We start from the raw sequence: 13,250 nt of genomic DNA, 5'->3' as shown, positions 1-13,250 counted from the left end.
AGTTGCTTATACGCACGCAATCGGTCAATTGTTGCGTTCTGCGCATGCATATGCATCGCAGTGTGCGTGGGAGAACTAGTTATTGCGATTAGGACTGCGATCGCAGAGGCTATGCAGACAACTCGCACAGTGATTGACAGGAAGTGCCATTTGTGGGTGGTGACGAGGGGGTGGTCGGGCGAACGCAGGCGTGCCAGTGCATTTGAACGCCGTTGCATGAGCATGCATAAATTATCCACTGTAATACCATACGCAGCCTGAAGCCTCATAGCGTTCACTGAAGTTAGAAATTCCTGAGTGAGGTCTTACCTGCCTTAACTGTGCGTATGGGTCTGATGTTACTCGATGTTACCTATTATTTCGTTATGTTGATGAATCAGACCCATAGTGCATACACACTGGACGATTTGAACGATTTGTCGTTGTGATCAGAAAAATCATCTAATGTGTACCCAGCTTTAGGAGCCGATTGGTTGGTGCTTTATCTGTTACAATTGTATCTCTCTCCAAGCTTTCATGATTACCAATAGGGGTCTATGTACAGTACTAAAGGCCTGATTCAGGTTGGTTTGCAAGGCTGCGTTCACACCCAGCCAGTCGATGTTTGCATACTGCGCATGCTCCTGCATTGCAGCACGTGTGCAAGAACCAAACGCTGCGATCGGGAATTGATCACACTAAGCACGCAGTTCCATGACACAGTGATAAACAGGAAGTGACCATTTGGGGGTGGTCGGGCGATCGCAGGCGTGCCTGTGCGTTTGAACTCAGTTACAGGGACATGCATAATTAAGTCCTTGCGATTGTATACATAGCCAGAGATCTAGTTGGCGACAGGAAGTTTAGCAGTTTGTGCGGCAGGTCATCGTCAATCACAACTGTGCGTATGGGTCATATGTTACTCAATGTTACCAATGTTTTTGCTGACTTGCGGATGCATGTCATGGGAAGTGGGCGGCTTTATACAGCAGTGGACGTCTTGGTATAGTGCTGTGGTTGCTGTGCAATTGCATTCATTGGCATATTTTTGCAGCGAGCGGGTGCGCGCAAACGCAGCTTTGCAAACCAACCTGAATCAGGCCCTAAGACTTGGAGAGAGATTAAGTGGATGGAGATAAAGTAACAACCAATCAGTCTCCTTACTTTCAGTTTACAGGCTGTCAAGTATATTTACTAAGCCTTGGATAAAGTGGACAGAGATAAAATACCAAACAACCAGCTTCTGTCATCACAGCGCTGGTAATGTCAGTGGTCAGAATCCCTGTAGTGTAATCTTGAAGACTGGAAATGCCAACGCATGCATGTAAGTATTGCAACCCTTCTCCTAACCCTACCTCTAACCCACCTTTCCAGCAGCCTAACACTAAACCTCCCCTCTCACAGCCCAACCCCTCCCCTGCAGCATTGCCCTCCCCTTCAACAGCTTATCCCTAACCCTCCCCCTAGTGCCTAACAATAAAGCTAATACCACTGGCATTGCAGCTGTCAGGATTCCAGCACCTTGATTCTGATTGCTGGCATTGTATGCATCGGGATACCTACTACACCTCCTTCAACTTCCTCCTCTGCCCTCCACTCATCCTTTACCATCTTTGCTCTCCGTCCTCGACTTTGCAACATACTTTACTTACAAAATGAAAGCAATCTGCAAGACATCTCCACCCACTAGCCTTTCCCTTTCCTCCGCTACCTCCATCCAGTCGGGGCGAGAGAATGAGAAAATAGAAAATTGAGAAGAGCAGCAGCATTGTACCCCTAGTTACCAGTATATATATATATATATATATATATATATATATATATATATATAAAATATGGGGATCATGAATGCCAATATGTAAATTGTTATAAAAACAAAGAAATGTTATGATAATATAACAGGGCTTCCATCAGAAATTGTGGGGCACAGGGCTGACAAAATCAGCAGCCCCCCCCCCACCTTCCCCTGCTGCCTTATTCCTACGGAAACAAAATTTGCCCTCTTCTGTGTCCAGCCAGACCCTCCCCTTGTCTGTCCAACTAGTCCCCCTTATGTGCGTCCAGCCAGCCCCCTTTATGTGTCTAGCCAGCCCCCCTTATGTGCATCCAACCAGCTCCCCTTATCTGTCCAGCCTGCTTGTCCAGCAAAGCCCCCTTACGTGTCCAGCCAGGTCCCCTTATCTGTGTGTCCAGCCAACCCCCCATACAGTTTGTGTCCAGCCAGCCCCGCTTCTGTGTATGTCCAGCAATGCCCCTTTGTGTGTCCAGCCAGCCCCCCTTCTCTGTGTATTCAGCCATCCCCCCTTCTCTGTGTATCCAGCCTGATCCCCTTGTGTGTCCAGCCAGCACCCTTGTGTGCCCAGTCAGCCCCCCCTTCTCTGTGTATCCAGCCAGGCCCTCTTGTGTGTCCAGTCAGTCCCTTATGTGGCCAGCCAGCCCCCCTTCTCTGTGTATCCAGTCAGGCCCCCTTGTGTGTCCAGCAAGCTCACTTATGTGTTCAACCAGCCCCCTTGTGTGTCCAACCAGCCCCCTTGTGTGTCCAGCTAGCCCCCTTATGTGTCCAGGCGGCCCACTTGTGTGTCCAGCAAGCTCCCTTATGTGTCCAACCAGCCCCCTTGTGCGTCCAGCCAGCTCCCTTATGTGTCCAGCCAGCTCCCTTATGTGTCCAGCCAGACCCCTTATGTGTCCAGCCAACCCCCTTGTGTGTCCAACCAGCCCACTTTTGTGTCCAGCCAGTCTCCTTGTGTGTCCAGCCAGCCCCCTTAAAAGGATGGTGTTGGCAGCGGCAGTTAGTGGACGAGGAGAGAATATAAATAGTGAGAGCAGGAACCGTTAAGGGGAAGAAGAGCTGGCCTGTACAAGCTGAAGGGAGGTGCTGTAAGCAGGAGCTCTGTCAAAGGCTGCATAGACGAGAGCAGGGACCCGTGATAATTTGACAGATCGGGCTTTGCCAGCTCCTCCCCGCTAAGGATAGCATATTGATGCGTGGGACAGCCTCCAATGACATGACAGAGACGGAGCTATCCAGGAGACTGTGTGGCTGAACTGCAGTTGTCAAGTAGTGAGAAGCGCCCTCAGTACAGTGATTTTATCTTACACTCAGGGCCAGATTAAGGTCTGTGGGGGCTCCTGGGCAATAAATGTGTGGGGGCCCCTATTAATATAAATTTATATATTGATATGTATATATGTATGTATATATTTTAACATATATATATATATATATACTGTGACACAGTCGGGATAGGAGTCCCTCTGCTGTGTAGATGGACTCCCTCTTTACATACACAGCAGCCAGAGAAACAGGACACAATTCTGTGGTTCTCGTGCAAGGTGGTTGGAGCTAGTCTTTATTGTACTGGACACATAAATAAAACAAAACACAAACAAAATCCTAGCCTGTCTGGGCTCTAACTAGACAGCAGGTTCCCTCACTAACAGAAGACAAAATAAGTTTGCATCCACAGTACTTACAGGTGACATCACACAGTGTCTCAGAGCAAACTAGCCTGCGGGCCTGCCTCCCAGGTATGAGACACTCAGCTATAACAAAACCCAGCTTATCTGAGCCACTTTCAGGTGCAAAACCTAACAAGCCTGCTACCAGGCTGAAAGGCCCAACACCTGGAGTGGACTGTGGATGGAGCCCTCCCTCTCCTAACATCCACACCCCCAGGACCCATTCTGGCTTTTCACTAAAGCCAACATTTCTAGTCTGTTTTTCCAAGCATACTTCTCCTGGGGGTTTTAAAACACACAGGACAGGAATCTGGGACAGACATAGAAGCCATTCAAAACTGTTCCAGTGCTTCTATCACAATATATATATATATATATATATATATATATTACATACAATAGTAAGCACCACAGTCAATAAATGTCCAATAATAAGGAAGCTGTATCTCCCAGCATAATTAGATGTCATGCTGCTCCTCCTGTAAGTGCCTCAACCACAGGCCATATAATACATAGAGGAAGAAAGAGAAACGGAGGGCACACACGTGAGTATCTTCACATAAGTAACATGTATTGTAGGTTCAATTGTGGTCAGAGGAAGACTTCTCCAATATCTCCGGATAATACCAAAGGGACTCCCTGATGATGAAATGCGTTGGGAGTGGCTTGAGGACGTGAACGTTTCTGATGTCAGCCGCTTGTTTGCCAGCACCCGGGACTTTGTCGAGTGTTCTGGAAGTTTCTGTGTGGAGTTCAGGAGACGAACTTTGGTATTATCCGATGATATCGGAGAAGTCTTCCTCTGACCACAATTGAACCCACATACCTGTTGCTGTTATTTGTGATGTAATTGAGCTACACATTTTAGTAAAGTTAATTGTATGAAGAAACTAACATGTGTGCCCTCAATTTCTCTTTCTTCATATATATATATATATATATGTATATATATATATATATATAAATATATATATATATATAACACCCCATATAACGGCGGCACTCAGGGACTTTAAATGAACACAACACACAAGTAGCAGCAGTCTACATTGATGTTTCAATGCATCAGCATTTTCATCAGGACACAGAAAAATAGAACCAAACACACCTTAAATAAGTGCTCCCCCTCACCAAAGTTCCATGTGCATCCACCCTGCTTCTGGTCGGGATCATGCCGTTGCGCACATACTGATGATATCACCCATGTGCACCCATCCCCATGGTAACAGCTAGTATACAAAAAAATATATACAACAATACATGACGAAAAAAATCACAGTAAATGAAGTAAAACAGTACAAGATATACAGGCATGCTAACAGAGACCTGAATGCAGACTAGCAAAAATATTATACCAACAGAGAGACTAAAATAATTGTGCACATCCATAATGTAAATAAAGATTCATTAGAACAGAAATAACCATTCCAGTGCTGCATCACGCATAAAAAGCTGGTGCTGATGTACATAAATCAGAATCAGAAACATGTTATTTAAGTACAATAGAGCATCTTAAAAAACTACAACAAAGAATAAATATTATAGGAAACAGTGAAGTCCCATTGTCTCATTAAATCCCGGCCGGAAGCAGGGTGGATGCACACGGAACTTTGGTGAGGGGGACAGGGGCGTAACTACAACTTTGTGGGCCCCATAGCAAAATTCTTAAGGGGCCCCCAACTCAGGTCTCAACCAGAGTGTATACATATATATAAATGTATATACATGTATATATATGTATATACAAATATATATATATATTAGCTCCCGTCAGCTCATAGCACCTCACTCTCCTCAACCTGTAGCACCTCACTCCCCTCACCTCATAGGACCTCTGACTCCCCTCATCTCACCTCATAGCACCTCTTACTCCCCTCACCTTGTAGCATCTCACACCCCTCACTCCACCGGTAGCACCTCTCACTCCCCCTGTAGCACCTGTCACTCCCCCTGTAGCATCTTTCACTCCCTCTGTAGCACCTCACTTCCCCGTAGCACCTCACTCCCCCTGTAGCACCTGTCACTCCCCCTGTAGCATCTCTCACTCCCCCTGTAGCACCTCACTTCCACGTAGCACCTCACTCCTCCTGTAGTATCTATCACTCCCCCTGTAACACCTCACTCCCCCTGTAGTATCTCTCACTCCCCCTGTAACACCTCACTGGACCTGTAGCACCTCACTCCCTATGTAGCACCTGTCACTCCCCCTGTAGCACCTCACTCCCCCTGTAGCACCTGTCACTCCCCCTGTAGCATCTCTCACTCCCCTTGTAGCACCTCACTTCCCCGTAGCACCTCACTCCCCCTGTAGCACCTGTCACTAAACCAGTAGCACCTCACTTCCCTGTAGCACCTCAATCCCCCTGTAGCATCTCTCACTCCCCCTGTAACACCTCACTCCCCCTGTAGTATCTCTCACTCCCCCTGTAACACCTCACTCCCTCTGTAGCACCTCACTCCCCCTGTAGCACCTGTCACTCCCCCTGTAGCATCTCTCACTCCCCCTGTAACACCTCACTCCCCCTGTAGCATCTCTCACTCCCCCTGTAGCACCTGTCACTCCCCCTGTAGCACCTGTCACTTCCCCTGTAGCATCTATCACTCCCCCTGTAACACCTCACTCCCCCTGTAGTATCTCTCACTCCCCCTGTAACACCTCACTCCCTCTGTAGCACCTCACTCCCCCTGTAGCACCTGTCACTCCCCCTGTAGCATCTCTCACTCCCCCTGTAACACCTCACTCCCCCTGTAGCATCTCTCACTCCCCCTGTAGCACCTGTCACTCCCCCTGTAGCACCTGTCACTCCCCCTGTAGCATCTCTCACTCCCCCTGTAGCACCTCACTCCCCCTGTAGCACCTGTCACTCCCCCTGTAGCATCTCTTACTGTGCCTGTATCACCTCACTTCCCCGTTGCACCTCACTCCCCCTGTAGCATCTCTCAATCCCCCTGTAACACCTCACTCCCCCTGTAACACCTCACTCCCCCTGTAGCATCTCTCACTCCCCCTGTAACACCTCACTCCCCCTGTAGCACCTCACTCCCTCTGTAGCACCTGTCACTCCACCTGTAGCATCTCTCACTCCCCCTGTAACACCTCACTCCCCCTGTAGCATCTCTCACTCCCCCTGTAACACCTCACTCCCCCTGTAGCACCTGTCACTCCCCCTGTAGCACCTGTCACTCCACCTGTAGCACCTCACTCCCCCTTTAGCACATCACTCCCCCTGTAGCACCTGTCACTCCCCTGAGGCACCTCTCCCTCCCTCTGTAGCACCTCCCTACCCCTTTAGCACCTAATTTCCCCATAGCACCTGTCTCTCCCCCTGTAGCACCTTTCACTCCCCCTGTAGCACCTGTCACTCCCCACCTCTTTAGCACCTCTCACTTCCCCTGTAGCACCTCACTCCCCCTGTAACACCTCACTCCCCCTTTAGCACCTCTCACTTCCCCGTAACACCTCACTCCCCCTGTAACACCTCACTCCCCCTTTAGCACCTCTCACTTCCCCGTAGCACCTCACTCCCCCTGTAGCACCTATCACTCCCACTGTAGCACCTCACTTCCCCTGTAGCACCCGTCAGTCCCCCTGTAGCACCTCACTCCCCCTTAGTACCTCTCACTTCCCCATAGCACCTCACTCCCCCTGTAACACCTCACTCCCCCTTTAGCACCTTTCACTTCCCTGTAGCACCTAACTCCCCCTGTAGCACACGTCAGTCCCCCTGTAGCACCTCACTCCCCCATAGTACCTCTCACTTCCCCACAGCACCTCACTCCCCCTGTAGCATCTCACTGACTCCCCTCAATCATCCGAGGGAGGGGAGTTCATTGTATTACGCGGGACAGTCTGGCCGGCACTAGGGGCATCAGCAGCGCTGCAGCAGGGCGCGGGATAGCGTGGGTCCTCCTATGACTGACCGTCAGCAGCGGGGGCGGGTAGACTCTGGCCGCACTGCGGGAGGGAGGGAGGCCCAGGGAACAGGGTTGTACTCACCGCGTTAGGCTGACAGCAGACTCTCCAGCTGCATCTTCTTCCTGCGCTGCTTCCTGTTGCGGCTCTGGGCGGCTCTTCACAGCAGTACAGGACTTGAAAGCAGTATGCCGGCTTAACTACAGAGGGTGCAGCAGGGCCGGATTAAATAAACTTTATATTGAAAAGTGCAAGTTGCTTGCTGGAACTCGGGCCCCCCCTAGCGGCAGGCCCCATAGCAACTGCACCCCCTGCACCCCCTGTAGTTACGCCACTGGAGAGGGAGCACTTATTTAAGGTGTGTATGGTTTTATTTTTCTGTGTCCTGATGAAAATGCTGATGCATTGAAACGTCGATGTAGACTGCTGCTACTTGTGTGTTGTGTTCATTTAAAGTCCCTGAGTGCCGCCATTATATGGGGTGTTGTTGTTCGGTGCAGTGATCATGCATGATCAGTGGAGGGCAACGGGGTAAGCAATTTCTCACTTTGTCGGATTCTTCTTATATTCATATATATATATAGAGAGAGAGAGAGAGAGAGAGAGAGAGAGACACACACACACATATATATATATATATATATATACATAGACATAGATACCCATATACATATATACATTACTGCTTACTACTGAAACTTCAGAGGCAGTAGGCCAGCAGCAGCAGAGGGGGCGGAGTCAAATGCAGGAGGGCGGGACTTAATCGCAGGTGGCTCCTTTAAAAGAAAAAACAAAACAGTTAATCTTGGGGATGGGGCCAGGGACAGTGTAGTGGGCCCCTATGTGTGGGGGCCCCGGGACGCCCACTCTTGTAACCCTACCTATAATCCGGCCTTGCTTACACTATAGTAATAAACTGACTGTGTGGTACATCTCCCTTCTGCAGACGGATTTCTATTATAGCATCATCCTATATGAATAAACTGTAAGGCTCATCTATAAAGGATATTGCTATAATTACCATACCCTTGAGAGCAGGGCCGGATTAAGGTCTGTGGGGGCCCCTGTGCAACAAACTTGTGGGGGCCCCTATAAACCACCATTTCTTGTCACCCTAGGGACATTTTTTTCCTTTTTATTCACCTTAATGTCCCCAGTAGTAATGCCCCTCTTGCAATGGCCACTGTAGTAGTGCCCCTTATGCAGTGCCCCCAGTAATGGTCCCCCCTATGCAGTCCCCACAGTAGTAGTCCCCCCTATGCAGCGCCCCCTGTAGCAAACTACTGCATATTACCGAACTGTGCATACTGACATCCTGTCATTACCGCTTGCAGCCCATTCACTCCGGAGGTGTGGGACACCCACCTACCGAGTATTGCCCCGCTTACTGTAATTCATTAACTATTCTCCTTGACATTATCACTATCTACTAGATAGTTATATCCTTTGCATTACAACCAGCAGCACCAATAGGGCAGCACTCTCCAATACATTAATATTAAAACCCTACCAATTCCACTTTTCTCATTTTATGCTAATAGGAGCATTTAGTTTATAAATAATAAGAGGATCCTTGAGCACTGTGTCTCACAATAAAGGATTTTTTTTACCTCACTTAACAGGATGCTGTGATTTCTTTTACACTATTCATAGACACAACAACCATAATAACACTACTGTTACCAGCAGATTTAGATTTATACAGGCGCAGACCTAGATTCCTTGTTTATTTGTATCCACTTAAGAGGAGGTGGGGATTTTCTTTTTATAGGTTTTCTGCTGCCAACCCGCAGTGAGCACGGAAAACCCCAGCATTGTTTTTCTACTTCTAGTCCAAACTTAACCCTTATCAAATTCACATGTTATGAATTACACTGGCAACAATGTGATAAGCCTCTATAAGTTGAAATTATTTATTCACCTATAACAGTCGCCTTTCACTTAAAGTCAGATGTGCTTACTAGACCTAGAATGCCCCCAGGACATCTGTGTGGGCAGTAATGGCCTATTGACAGTCAGTATGATTACAAAAATTATATGGGACAAACAAATCGGGTCTGGCAAAGAACAATATAATTATAGAGAATGAGAATAACAATGAAAACCTCTGTAAAGAGATTCTCCAGATTGTTCACACACACAAAAAATGATAAAGATACTATGCTAGGGAAACCCCGCCAGTGTCATGTAATACATAGGGAATTAATGGATATAAATAGTACTGATAAAGTAACACAAAGGTATCTAAATTCAAGTTTTGACAAAAGAATTGTCAGGATACTACAGGGTCATGCAGCAGCACTGGATCAGATTGTAACTTACAGCAAGGCTGGGTACACACTTACCGATGTGTCTACCCAGCGATGCAGTGGCCAACATATCAGGCGGCCGGTACACATTACATGATCTGGTGCCTGATAGTTCACAGGCTCCATTCACCTGCCTGCCGTAGTTCATCACATTGACAGATTGGGCAACATATACTGCAGATCTGTCGATGCGATGAACAACCCTGCGGGAGCGCCCAAGGTCCGATATAGTGGGCACACACTTGCCGATATAGACGATATGTCTACGGCTGGATCGGGTGACATATCGTCTAAAGTGTACCCACCTTAAGAATATGGAGTACCTTATGATACACCTTATCGGGAGGCCGCCTTCAGGTATATAACAGACTCTACTGTTCCTGGTTTCATTGTTCTGACTTTCAGTATGAATCTGATTTCTCTGACCTTGTCCCTTGATCATACCTTGGCTAACAGCAACAGATTCCTCACTACTTACCTGTGTACCGGTGTTTGGCTTTGTCTCTGATTCTGGCTATATTTAACACTTCTGGCAAAATTTACTAAGCGGCGGTTTGATGGCGGTTTCTATTCTATTCTAAACCCCGGCGGTTTGCTGGCGGGTTCTATTCAGTTCTAAACCCCGGTGGTTTGGTGACGGTTTCTAAATGACAGCCCTGTTCTATTCTAATCTAAAATGTGGTTTGATGGCAGTTTTGCAGCGGTTTTGGCCTTAGTAAATCTGCAGATAGCAAAACCGCCACCAAACCACAGTCAAAACACATTCTAGAATAGAATAGAACAGGGCTGTCATTTAGAAACCACTGCAAAACCACCACCAAACCCCCGAGGTTTAGAATAGAATAGAAACTGCCACCAAACCACCGGGGTTTAGAATAGGATAGAAACTGCCCTCAAACCACCGCTTAGTAAATTTTGCCCTTCAATTGTTACATTAGCAACCTGGATCCAACCCTGAACTTATATCACTACAACCTCTGAGCTACAGTATAGTTCATTTGACATTTAGCTTGATACATTACTTGCATAAGATGGATCAAAACTAATGACATTTTATGTGCTCGAGTTTACAGCACATTTGTACAATTTGCACCAGATTATTAAAAAGTATTTATGTTTACCAACCTGACATTTTTCACAAAGCATTATGAAATAAACTGATTATTGTTCAAATAAAAGACTAACAGAATTATTTATACAAAACCGAAAGTTCTACAAAGTACTTATGTTCTCAGAATGATTTCAGCTAATTATAAAGGTCATTTTGGTTTTATGTAGTTTATTCAAAAGAGTAATGACTTTTTCTGTATATCAAATTATCTTCTTTCTTCCACATGACACAAATAGAGCTTTCCAATGTTATTCTATAGAACTTAATCATTAACCAATGTAGATATACTGGACACTTTGATGGATACGTTCCATAGCGTAAAATAGCATGGCATCCATGGTATCCATGATTAACTTTTTATCTTTTCTTTCAGTTTGGCGCATTCTGCCATAATCAATACTTAGTTTGTCAGATTTAATGGAACATTTCTTTATATGATAGATATTCGGCTTTTCTTTAAATATGATGTAGAAGTTGTTTAAACTATATCATTAGTCATTTCTATGGACCGCTTACATACAGCATAAACACCACTGTTATGCTGACAGTAAAAAGACACAAATTAAAAAGAAGCAGAGTCTCATGTGCTACATAAATGTGTGAAAACACAATATGAATAAAAAAACACCAATAACAAACTGACATAGTTTAAAGTAATAAAGAAGTATAGAAGGGGCGATATTCTCTGCCAATTTTGTACTGACAACAAAATATTAGAAGCTTTATCTAGACAAAGCAATGTTTTACAGTAGTGCCCTTTTAGTAGTGCCCTTTTACAGCACGTGTTCTTGATAAAAGTCATGTGAGACTGAAACGTTGAACAAGGCAGACACAGTTGTCAAGTTTGATTCCTTCATTTCATCAGACCTGTGAGTGCCGCCTTTCCCTTTTTACATATGTAAGTGGTGTTCAATTGAACTTCCAGGAAGGCACCAAGGCAAGTAATTTATTTTGCAATTTTGCATTTATGTGGAGTGCCAGCCATTTGACTATATATATATATATATATATATATATATATATATATATCTATTTCCGCTGGAGGAAGGATGCACTCACCACTTGGAACAACGGTTGAATTTATTCATAATAGAACATCATAATTTAGATTAGTGTAGATATCATCATGGTTGACGTTTCGGTTCTGTACTGTACCTTTCTCAAGACCTTAGTCATATATAGTCATACATGGACAATAATTTAGGAATAGTGTAACATGATCTCAGCGTCCATTCGGACAAAGCAAATATAGCCTGGTCTAGAAATGATAATCACAAGTCTCCATAGAGCACAAGCACTGCTTAGAAAAACAGGGGCTGAAGTGAACACTCAGGATTTCAAGGACCTAAGAATGGGATTCCAACCAGTATCCATAAAGGTGTGACTGCTAGAATACGGTGTACACAGTGGCAGCGGGCGGTCCCAGCGGTCACACCTTTATGGATACTGGACCATGATGATATAGACACTCATCTAAATTATGATGTTCTATTATGAATAAATTCAACCGTTGTTCCAAGTGGTGAGTGAATCCTTCCTCCAGCAGAAATAGATTACTACTTAGGGGCCAGTCGGTCTTTGGATTTTTGAGAGTGCAGGACTTCTGGGATAGATATATATATATATTAGGGGTGTGCACCGGCCACTTTTCGTGTTTTGTGTTTTGGTTTTGGATCTGGATCTTTCTTCGTGTTTTGGATCTGGATTGGTTTTGCCAAAACCACCCTTCGGTGTTTTGGGTTCTGGGTTTTGTGTTTTGGATCTGTATTTTTTTTTAAAAAAGCTTAAAAACAGCTAAAATCACAGAATGTGTTGATTTTTCTCCTCCTATGCTATTATTAACCTCAAAAACCTTAATTTCCACTCATTTCCAGTCTATTCTGAACACCTCACACCTCACAATAGTGTTTTTATGTCCAAAAGGTTGCACCGAGGTAGATGGATGACTATGCTAAGTGACACGAGTGGGCGGCACAAACACGTGGCCCATCTAGGAGTGACACTGCAGTGGCAGACAGGATGGCAGTTTGAAAAACTAGGCCGCAAACAGTACATAATGCAAAGAAAAAAAAGAGGTGCAAGATGGAATTGTCCTCGGACCCTCCCACCCACCCTTATGTTGTATAAACAGGACATGCACACTTTAACAAACCAATCATTTCAGTGCCAGGGTCTGCCACACGACTGTGGCTGAAATGATTGGTTCATTTGGGCCCCCACAAAACAAGCTGGCAATTAATCTGTCCCTGCCCAAACTGGCTCTACGGAGGCAAGATGTCGTCCTCATCCTCCTCATTCACCGATTCCTCACCCTCTTCAGTGTTGTGTACATCCTCATCCTCACAGAGTATTAATTCGTCCCCACTGGAATCCACCACCACAGGTCCCTCTGTACGTTCTGGAGGCTGGTCTCCCTGGAAGAGTTGATAATTCATTTTTATGAACATCATCTTCTCCACATTTTGTGGAAGCAACCTCC

Source organism: Taudactylus pleione, unplaced genomic scaffold, assembly GCF_031769625.1.
Source record: "Taudactylus pleione unplaced genomic scaffold, aTauple2 ptg000015l, whole genome shotgun sequence".
In the NCBI taxonomy this organism is placed as follows: domain Eukaryota; kingdom Metazoa; phylum Chordata; class Amphibia; order Anura; family Myobatrachidae; genus Taudactylus; species Taudactylus pleione.
This window is presented reverse-complemented; position numbering follows the sequence as displayed.